Raw genomic sequence first — 11,226 nt, 5'->3', positions numbered from 1 at the left:
AAAATATGACTCTATATGAATGCCTCCAGCAGTGTACCGGGCTATGCAATGAATCATGAGCGACATGTATGAAAGAATTATGAACGGTGGCTTTTGCCACAAATACAATGTCAACTACATGTTCATGCAAAAAGCAATATGACAAAATTAATGTTTGTCATATGAACGGAACGGTGGAAAGTTGCATGGAAATATATCTCGGAATGGCTATGGAAATGCCATGATAGGTAGGTATGGTGGCTGTTTTGAGGAAGGTATATGGTAGGTGTATGATACCGGCGAAAAGTGCGCGGTATTAGAGAGGCTAGCAATGGTGGAAGGGTGAGAGTGCGTATAATCCATGGACTCAACATTAATCAAAAGAACAGAACTCATGCACTTGTTGCAAAAATTTAGAAGTCATAAAAAACCAAAGCACTAAACACATACTCCTAGGGGGATAGATTGGTAGGAAAATACCATCGCTCGTCCCCGACTGCCACTCATAAGGAAGACAATCAATAAATAAAATTGTGCTCCAACTTCATCACAAAGCGGTTCACCATACGTGCATGCTACAGGAATCACAAACTTCAACACAAGCATTCTTTAAATTCATAATCACCCCAACTAGCATTGCTTTGATATTATCACCTCCATATCTCAAAACAATTATCAAGCATCAAACTTATCTTAGTATTCTACGCACTTAAAAGAAAGTTTCACAAATCTTGAATACCAAGTATATTAACATTAAGAAAATTACCATGCTATTAACAACTCTCAAAATAATCTAAGTGAAGCATGAGAGATCAATACTTTCTTTAAAACAAATCCACCATCGTGCTCTAAAAGATATAAGTGAAGCACTAGAGCAAAAATTATTACGCTCAAAAGGTATAAGTGAAGCACCTAGAGTATTCTAGCAAATTCTAAATCATGTATGGCTCTCTCAAAAGGTGTGTAAAGCAAGGATGATTGTGGTAAACTAACAATCAAAGACGCAAATAATACAAGATGCTCCAAGCAAAACACATGACATGTGGTGAATAAAAATATAGCTCCATGTAAATTACCGATGGAAGTAGACGAAAGAGGGGATGCCTTCCGGGGCATCCCCAAGCTTTGAATTTTTGGTGTCCTTGGATTATATTGGGGGTGCCATGGGCATCCCCAAGCTTAGGCTCTTGCCACTCTTTGTTCCATAATCCATCAAAAGAATTCACCCAAAACTTGAAAACTTCACAACACAAAACTCAATAGAAATCTCGTGAGCTCCGTTAGTGAAAGAAAACAAAAGACTGCTTTAAGATACTGTAATTAACTCATTATTTATTTATATTGGTGTTAAACCTACTGTATTCCAACTTCCTTATGGTTTATAAACTAATTTATTAGCCATAGATGCATTGAAATAAGCAAACAACACACGAAAAACAGAATCTGTCAAAAACAGAACAGTCTGTAGCAATCTGTAACTAACGCAAACTTCTGGAACTCTAAAAATTCTACCAAAATAGGAAGTACTGGAAAATTTGTTTATTGATAAGCAGCAAAAATAATCAATGCAAAAGCACATTTCTGTGATTTATTGAAGTTTTTCTCGTGAGCGCAAAGTTTCTGTTTTTCAGCAGAATCAAATCAACTATCATCATAGCTTATCCTATAGGTTCTACTTGGCCCAAACACTAATTAAAACATAAAACCTCATCTAAAAATAAAGTATATGGATTATTTATTCCTAAGCAGAAGCAAAAACAAAAAACACAAAATAAAATTGGGTTGCCTCCCAACAAGCGCTATCGTTTAATGCTCCTAGCTAGGCATTGATATTTCAATGATGCTCACAAGAAAGACAAGAATTGAAGCACAAAGAGAGAATCATAAAACACGTGATAAACACATCTAAGTCTAACATACTTCCTATGAATAGGCATCTTATAGGCAAACAAATTATCAAGGCAAGCAAAAACTAGCATATGCAAGGAGGCGGAAAGAAACAATAGCAATCTCAACATAACGAGAGGTAATTTATTATCATGAAAATTTCTATGACCATATTTTCCTCTCTCATAATAACTACATGTGGGATAATAAGAAAATTCAACAAAATAGCTATCACATAAAAATTTTCAACACGATCCACATGCATGCAATGTTGACACTCTTCTGAAATAGTGGGATTAACATTAACTAAAGTCATGACCTCTCCAAACCCACTTTCAATATTATTGCAAACAATATTATCAATCTCATATTCATCATGGGGATTAAATAAATTTTCAAGATCATAAGAAGAATCACCCCAATCATGATCATTGCAACAAGTAGTAGACATAGCAAAACTAGCATCCCCAAGCTTAGGGTTTTGCATATTATTAGCACAATTGACATCAAGAGAATTTATAGTAAAATCATTTAAATCATGCTTTTCGTTGAGGGGGCTATCAAGCATGGGTGCAATAGCAACGATCTCATTTTTAACATAAGGAACTATAGCAAATTCTTCTTCATAAATATTGGCTTCATGGCCACAAGAATAACAAGCATCATGTTCGTCAAGGGATATTTCAATCAAATCATCGAAATCATCATTATCTATAGATTCATGCATATCATTATTTTCTTCAAAAGCAACGGTCATTCTTTTAATAAATTCTTGGACATAGACATTATGAGCAAGGTTTTCATTGCAATATTTAAGTATGACGGAATTTTTAGATTTGTTGAGAGTAAAATCATACTTTTCAATCAAAGAAGCAACTTCATGAGCGCCCTTAAAAACGACAAATTCTTCAATTTGTTCGATATCATAGTAACTATAAACACCCTTTGCATAAGAAGATAAGATTTCATTATTATTGAACTCACATAGGTAGGGAAGGTGTTTTTTAGGGTTCTTAGAGCAACAAGTAAAATCACACATTTCACAAAGATTCCAAGCATAGCATAGCAAACTATTTATATGATACCGTAAGAGTCTCCCTTTTTCAGATAAACGATGGCGCACAAAATGAGCATGCTCATCTAAAGATTTCCCATCAACTAGGCTAGTTGGGGTTTCAGCACGAGCGCATAAGGATCGAAGATGATCCAAGTAGAACACTTTAAGTGGATCCATATCAATAGATTTTTAGCAAGCAAAGATGCAAGCATATAGAAGGCACAAGGAAACACAAACAAAGATACATACGGGAAGAAGGCGAACGAAAAAGAGAGGGCGAATAAAACGGCAAGGGTGAAGTGGGGAAGAGGAAAACGAGAGGCAAATAATGTAATGCGAGAGATAGGGATTGTGATGGGTACTTGGTATGGTTGACTTTTGCGCAAACTCCCCGGCAACGGCGCTAGAAATTCTTCTTGCTACCTCTTGAGCACTGCGTTGGATTTCCCCGAAGAGGAGAGGATGATGCAGTAAAGTAGCGTAAGTATTTCCCTCAGTTTTTGAGAACCAAGGTATCAATCCAGTAGGAGATCACGCACGAGTCCCTCGTACCTACATAAAACGATAGCTACTCGAAACCAACGCGATTAGGGGTTGTCAATCCCTTCACGGTCACTTACGAGGGTGAGATCTGATAGAGATGATAAATAATATTTTTGGTATTTTTGATATAGAGATGCAAAGTAAAAAGTAAAAGGCAAAGTAAAAACAAAGCAAGTAATAAAGTTATGGAGATTGATATGATGAGAATAGACCCGCGGGCCATAGGTTTCACTAGTGGCTTCTCTCAAGAGCATAAGTATTCTACGGTGGGTGAACAAATTACTGTTGAGCAATTGATAGAAAAGCGAATAATTATGAGATTATCTAGGTATGATCATGTATATAGGCATCACGTCCGAGACAAGTAGATCGAAACGATTCTGCATCTACTACTATTACTCCACTCATCGACCGCTATCCAGCATGCACCTAGAGTATTAAGTTAAAAACAGAGTAACGCCTTAAGCAAGATGACATGAGGTAGAGGGATAAATTCATGCAATATGATAAAAACCCCATCTTGTTATCCTCGATGGCAACAATACAATACGTGCCTTGCAACCCTTTCTGTCACTGGGTAAAGACACCGCAAGATTGAACCCAAAGCTAAACACTTCTCCCATTGCAAGAACTACCAATCTAGTTGGCCAAACCAAACGGATAATTCGAAGAGACTTGGAAAGATAACTCAATCATATATGAAAGAATTCAGAGAAGAATCAAATATTATTCATAGATAAGCTGGATCATAAACCCACAATTCATCGGTCTCAACAAACACACCGCTAAAAGAAGATTACATCGAATAGATCTCCACAAGAGAGGGGAAGAACATTGTATTGATATCCAAAAAGAGAGAAGAAGCCATCTAGCTACTAGCTATGTACCCGAAGGTCTGAAGTAAACTACTCACACTTCATTGGAGAGGCTATGGTGTTGATGTAGAAGCCCTCCATGGTAGATGCCCTCTCCGACGGAGCTCCGGAACAGGCCCCAAGATGGGATCTCACGGATACAGAAAGTTGCGGCGGTGGAATTAGGTTTTTGGCTCCGTTTTTGATCTGACGGGGGTACGTAGGTATATATAGGAGGAAGGAGTACGTCGGTGGAGCAACAGGGGGCCCACGAGGCAGGGGGGCGTGCCCAGGGGGGGCGCCCTCCATCCTCGTGACCGCCTCTGGCACTTCTTGGAGTAGGGTCCAAGTCTCCTGGATCACGTTCGTTGAGAAAATCACGTTCCTGAAGGTTTTATTCCGTTTGGACTCCGTTTGATATTCTGTTTCTTCAAAATACTGAAATAGGCAAAAAACAGCAATTCTGGGTTGGGCCTCCGGTTAATAGGTTAGTCCCAAAAATAATATAAAAGTGGAAAATAAAGCTCAATATAGTCCAAAACAGTAGATAAAGTAGCATGGAGCAATCAAAAATTATAGATACATTGGAGACGTATCATACAGTGTTTGGCATAAGAGACTGGATGAAGAACACGTCAAGTACGCGGCCAATGACGTGTACACAAGCTACGAGATGTACAGACGGATCATTGACATGAGGAAGTGTCTTGTTCATGACCCAGTCGAGGGATCGAGCCACAGAGCAGTGGCAGGAGCATCACAAGAAGTAGATGACTAGACGGTCGTTTCTCCTACTTTGAAATGCATGCAATTGTTTATTAAGGTGTGTGCGAAGGACAGAGCTATTTTTTTTACTTGTAACAGAATAATATTCTGTTACTCCCGTCCCTATATACAGCACCCTCCAGCAGAAACCAGAAAACCAACCCAAAAAGAAAACCTCTTATCCATTCCCACCCCGCAGCCTCCCGATTCTTCTCCACCTTCCACCGCCGGGCGCCGTCCCCCGCAACTCCGTCGGCCTCCTTCCCCCGCTCAGGCCGCCTCCCTCCCCAGCTCCGGTCGCCTCCCTCCCCAGCGCCGGCCTCCTTCCTCCCTAGCGCCGGCCTCCTCCCCAGCGCGCCGCCGGCCGGACTCCCTCCCAGCGTGCCGCCAACCGACCTCCTCCCAACGCGCCTCCGGTCAGCCTCGCCTCAAGCGCACCGCCGCGACGGCCCTCGCCGCCACCACCACCTCCCACCGCCACCAGCACCACATCCTCATCCCCGTGAGCCCACGCCCGTCACTCCCCACAAATTCCGCCGCCTCCCTCCCTCCTACACCGGCGCCGCCCTTGCCTCATACCGGCAGCCGCCCTCCCTCGCGCCGGCAGCCGCCCTCCCTCGCGCGCCAGCCTCCTCCACCCCCCACGCTCAGGACGCCTTCCTTCCTGCGCTCTGGTCGCCTTCCTCCTCGTGCGCCGGCCTCCTCCCTACCCGCGCTCTATCTGCCTTTCTTCCCGCTCTCCGGTCATCTTCCTCCCCGCACTTCGACCGCCTTCCTCCCCCCGTTCCGGCCTCCTTCCTCCCTGCAATCAGTTTGCCTCCCTCCCCACGCTCCGTCCACCTTCCTCCCCGAGATCCGTCCGCCTTCTCCCCTGAGATCCCACGGTCGTACCGCCGTCGTCCAACCCCTCCATCTATAAGTAAGGGCACTAGGCCGCCCTCCACGCCGGGGTGGCCCTGCTAGCCATCAGCGGTGGAAGCGGAGTGGCTACCATGGCGGGGGTGGAGACGAGTTCGTCCTGGGCGTGCGCATCCTCGGGAAGTCCATCTGCAATATGGGCACCTCGCAGAGACCTCATAGTGCTCGTCCCAGACTACTCTCTGAAGCCACTCGAGGTATGCGTGCACATCTGCACTTCAGTCGACAAAAATCAGCAGAATTGGTACTATGAACTTCTGTGCTCGTCGGTCTTGTGTGTTACTTTAATGTTGGACTGAGGAATTTGGCATTAAAATGAAATCATATACAAGCTGAAACATAGAGCTCGCAGCTTCTCTTTGTAGTTTGAACTTAGGCTCGTCTCTCTCTGTCTGTCATACTTTAATCGTTCTTTGCCATGATGTTGAATCAAGTAACTGTGCGTGCATTGTAGCAGTAATGTTTATTTGGTGCAGAAAGCTCACCAAAAAAACCATCTCGATTAATTAGCATTTTGGAAGTGCATGCTTTGGCAATTAACTCCTGTGTGCATCTATCTTTCCCCTGCAATATGTATGTGTGGTGTAGTCAGTATGCTGAAGATGAAGTTTCATGTCGAACTTCTCCAGTTAATATACGTGGTACTTGGTCATATATTTCACATGTACTTACATCATTGTTAAGCATCTTTCCATCTAAACTTCCATTCCTACAGGTGAAGAATACACGGTAGGATCTGCCCCAGCAAACCACATGTCGCCGGAGGCGCTCTGCCTCTCCTATGCACCCCCTGCTTCCATCTCCCTCCACTGCCGCCCTCCCCCCTCCATAGTTCTTGGCACCGCTGTGGCCCCGCACTGGATCGACGCGCCGCTATCACTCTGCCGCCGCGTACAGAGAGTTCAATGCCGCAACCCTTGTCCATTCAATCTCGCCGCCATGGGCATGCCCCACTCCAACTCCCTCGCATGTGCTTCCGTGGCGAAACAGTGCAACCTGCAGGAGGAACCGTGGGGGGTCCAGGATGTCCATCTCGGCAGTCCAACTCGGCATGATTCACGTCATCGTTGGCCCCATGTTCGCTGGCAAGACCATCGCTCTTCTCCGCCGGCACCGGCAGGTACTCACCCTTGTCCCGTCTCTTGCTTACTGCTTCATTTGTGTTCCTAAAAACAAAAAACAAGCAAGTTCAAAGTGAAAATAATGAGAAGCTAGATGTTTAAAAAAATTAGAAGTTATTTTAGTGAATCTCTATTGAAAATTAGCTCACATTTTACTGAATCAGAAGTGGTTTGTACTTTTTTGCTTGATGCGTGTTCTTGAGCAGTTCAAAACATGTACTTGTTCCGTGGTTTGCTATAACACTTGTTAGATTGCTCTCCAAAAAAGTCATGTATTCATGAATTTGCTACTGGTATAGCACCCCGTATGTATTTTATCATCAGTTCATAAAGAAAAGCTGAAACAGTGCAGTGTGCATGTTAAAAAAATAATTCAGTTTTATATTGTATGGTAGTTTTCACTTCATAGAAAATTTCTAACAGTTTGGCCAAAATAAAGTTTGCATAGTTCATACTCGAGAGGCAGTAATGTTCAATGACAGAAAAACATCAGTTCAAATATATATGCAGGAGGTTGAGAGCCAAAAAAACTGATTCTTTTATGTGTTTAATTTTTCAGCTGTAAGATAGAAATTTCTCTCTCTTATCTATCTTGGTTCTCAGGAAAATTGGGCTGGGAGTCGACAAGCTGGGCAAAATGTGTTGCTACTTCTACAATATCAAAGATGATGACATTCTGGTCTTGCTCGTCGAGGACCCAATCACAGGGCTGTCTGTCGCTGCCGCAATGCATTAGGAAAAGTTCAAGTTTCCTATTAGATTTAGTTCTATTGGAAAAGGGCTGCCCTCACCGCGCTTATCCCCGTCGCCGGAGGGCCGGCGTGCAGGGGTTGGGCCACAGCCGACACTTCCGTTCGTGCCCTACCACTGCTCAATCTTCTCGCCTAACCCCCTTCCTCCCCGATCTGCTACTGATGTACCCCAACTACCACTCGAGCTTCGGGGCACTCCTCTGTCCAAGTTGAGCATTGGGCGCCGTCCGAGTAGAGCACTGCACCCCGTCCAAGTCCCATCTAATGTTGAACGTTCAATTTTGTCATGTTGAATAATATAGCGCTGAGCACCCTACAATTTTTTTTGCTTGAGCGCTGAGCAAACAGTGGAGCCTGCTGGAGGCTCAACAGTACAACTTCTTGTTTTGTGGCCGGTCGCTCAAGGAGCTGAGTGCAGGCCGCTGTAAGTACATGATTACTAATATTAGGATATGTATGTGGTCCCAGTAAGTACATGCGTATTAATTAGCAAGTTTGGTTGCTTCTGAAAACTGAAAAATGTCAGCTTGTACTGATGCATTCCAAAAATGGTTTGTGTGTTTTCAAGAAAAAACATTTGTCAGGTTTTTGGTGGCCAAGTACTATTGATATGGAGATGAATAACTATGCGGATGCGCTCCTGTTGTTTTTCTGGAAAAAACAAAATGCCATGTTTACACATCCATATTTAATTTTGGAAGGTTCACACATCCATATTAGAGAGATTCATTGGACATAATTTTTTAAGGTCAGAAAAAGCAATTGCTCAGTACATCATAGCAGCTCTTCGATGAAAAAAGGATGGCTCTTCTCAAGTCAGCAGCTAACCAAACTAGCTAAGTTTTTATAAATTCATTCTAGTGTCAAACGTTGGTGAGATTCTGATTAAGACTTTTGTCCATTCCAGCAACTTCAGGGTAGCTCAGTCAAATATGGCAATTGTGCAGTAAACAGTTTCAGTTGAGAAATTAGCAAGGTGTAATGCATACTGTCTTGTATAACTCATTTCACTTCACGATTTCTTCACCTGTTTGTTGTTTCCTAATTATCCTAATTCCTAAATGTTCTACTCAACTTTAGCGCCATGCTCAGTCCAACCCCGTGGCTTTAGGGTGGCCAAGTTCGTCGCGACCATCAGTTTAGAGACTTGCGTCACTGCGCGTGTCGCTACCATGGCCCCCTGTGTCACTGCGTGCTTCGTCAACAAGCCTCCTGCACATGGAAAAGCAACAGAAGTCTGAGATGCTCTGTTCTAGTGAGGTGGCTGATTATGTTTGTCAGTTTGTAATACTTTGGCCGCAGTGTACTTATGTATCTTTTTCTGGCCGGAGCACGACCAGAGCTTTTACCAACTGTGGTACAAAAATGCATTGTGCTCACCATTTTATTTTAGTTCATCAGTTTGTAATACTTCAAAAAGAGGAGGTAAAAGTGAACCATTTGGTTTTTTATTATAAAAAGTGTTAACTCGTCGATCTTGTTGTAATCGTCCTTGTTTTTGTGAGTTTCCTGATGCAAGTTTTGTGGTCAGTCCAAATGGGAGAGGGTGATCCGTCCAAAATGTAATTATGTGACGTTGACATTCAAGTTCTACAACTAATCCGTACGAACAAAAACAATGGCCCGTTCTACAAAGGAAAAATAGTGTAATTAAAAATATTGATTAGTACAAGTTAAAACGTTGGTACGTTCGGAATAAAAGAAATGACATAAATTCAATTGTAAAAGTTCAAGCAAAAAGAAACCCCATGCAATTCAAATGGTAAAAGTACAAGTCATAAAATAAGAGAAGTTTAGAACATCATTGTAAAAAATGTTTAGTTCAAAAAAATAAAAAAAACATTTTATTTTTGAAAAAAATATCATTCAGTTCGATGTTACAAACCATGCAAGTAGAGGGGCGACGATACAGTAAATCGTTGAAAACTTACGAGCAAAAATATTACCCAAAAACAGAGCAAAGTCCAGTTAGTGAAAACACGCTTAGTACAAACCCATGCAACCATCAATACAAGTACTCTTTTTTCAGAACAATTCAAAATTACTCTACAAAAAATAACTCAGTACAAACACACACATATATCAGTACGAGTACTCTGTTTTTCGGACGGGAAAACAGTAAGATCCGTCTTGTCGTATTCAAAATTACTCTTAAACGATTGCGAATTTGAGAAAATGTTCAACATGACTAAGTTTCTATAGTGCCATAAATTAAAAATTAAGAATTGCCTCAATTCTGACTCAAGGGGACAAATTTGCAAAAAAAAAATCATAGCAGTAAAGATTTGAAGGAAAAAAGCAACTTAACAAATGGAAAAAACGACAATGGATTTATATTATGTTAATCACCGGTGTGTTCTTGTTTGTCAGTTCATGTGTGCTTTTTTTATAAGGTCGTGTGCCAACTTGTTATCAATTTTGTGTGCGTGTGAGTTGGTAAACCAAGTGTAGCTGCTGCAGAAAAAAGACATGTGATGTGCTGCCCTCAGTTCTCTCTCGACAAATCCAGCAGTGCAGGTTCTCTGGTGGCCCAAGTATTGCCGGCGACGATGCTTGCATCATGGCCCATTGAGGAGATGCAATTTTCCTAGTTTTCACAGACAACATGGATTTTAGTCCAGCTACAGAAACCACGCAGGTTCAGTGATGATGATACCATAAGTTCGGACAAGAAAACAAATAAGAACTAAAACAGAAAATTTTAAATTCTACAAGATCAAGTGCTCATCCACACACGGTAATTCAAGTTGGTAAAAGTTTAAAATGGTAAAAAGTTCAAGTTGCAAAACAAGAGAAACCTAGAACATTCGTTGCAAAAAAATTGACTTAAAAAAAAGAAACAAGCAAAAAATTTTTTGCAAAAAAATAACATTCAGTTCAACAATAAAAACCATGCAAGTTCGGAGCTAGGATATAGTAAACCGTTGAAAACTTACGAGAAAAATATTACCCAAAAAACAGAGCAAAGTCTAGTTAGTGAAAACACGCTTAGTACAAACCCATGCAAACATCAGTACAAGTACCCTTTTTCGGAACCATTCAAAATTACTCTACAAAAAATAGCTCAGTACAAACATACACATATATCAGTATGCCTACTCTGTTTTTCAGACGAGAAAACAGTAGGATCCGTCAATGTCGTATTCCAAATTACTCTTAAACGGTTGCTATCCAATGGTATATTATTTGCCCCATTTCGATAAACTTCTAAAAAAAATCGCTTTCAAAATCAAATTTGACCGTATTTGAATTTGTTTTTAAACCATAAGGAATTAGAAAAACTTTTCTGTATGAAAAAGTTGCGCATTTTCCGTAGCTTTCGAACGCCATATCATTTGCGTCAATCCGAC

General features: G+C 41.6%; 1 long non-coding RNA gene across 1 annotated transcript; it reads left to right on the top strand.

The window, feature by feature from the left end:
• The first annotated feature begins 5,256 nt into the window (after positions 1-5,256).
• Positions 5,257-9,210, top strand: LOC123041364 (uncharacterized). Its single transcript, XR_006418485.1, has 3 exons — positions 5,257-6,200; positions 6,719-8,852; positions 8,957-9,210. It is a non-coding gene; the product is annotated as an uncharacterized lncRNA (long non-coding RNA).
• The last annotated feature ends 2,016 nt before the right edge of the window (positions 9,211-11,226 follow it).

The sequence above is a fragment of the Triticum aestivum genome, chromosome 2B (assembly GCF_018294505.1).
Source record: "Triticum aestivum cultivar Chinese Spring chromosome 2B, IWGSC CS RefSeq v2.1, whole genome shotgun sequence".
NCBI classification, from domain to species: domain Eukaryota; kingdom Viridiplantae; phylum Streptophyta; class Magnoliopsida; order Poales; family Poaceae; genus Triticum; species Triticum aestivum.
Note: the sequence above shows the minus strand (reverse complement) of the source record. Positions and strands in the feature narration are given on the sequence as shown.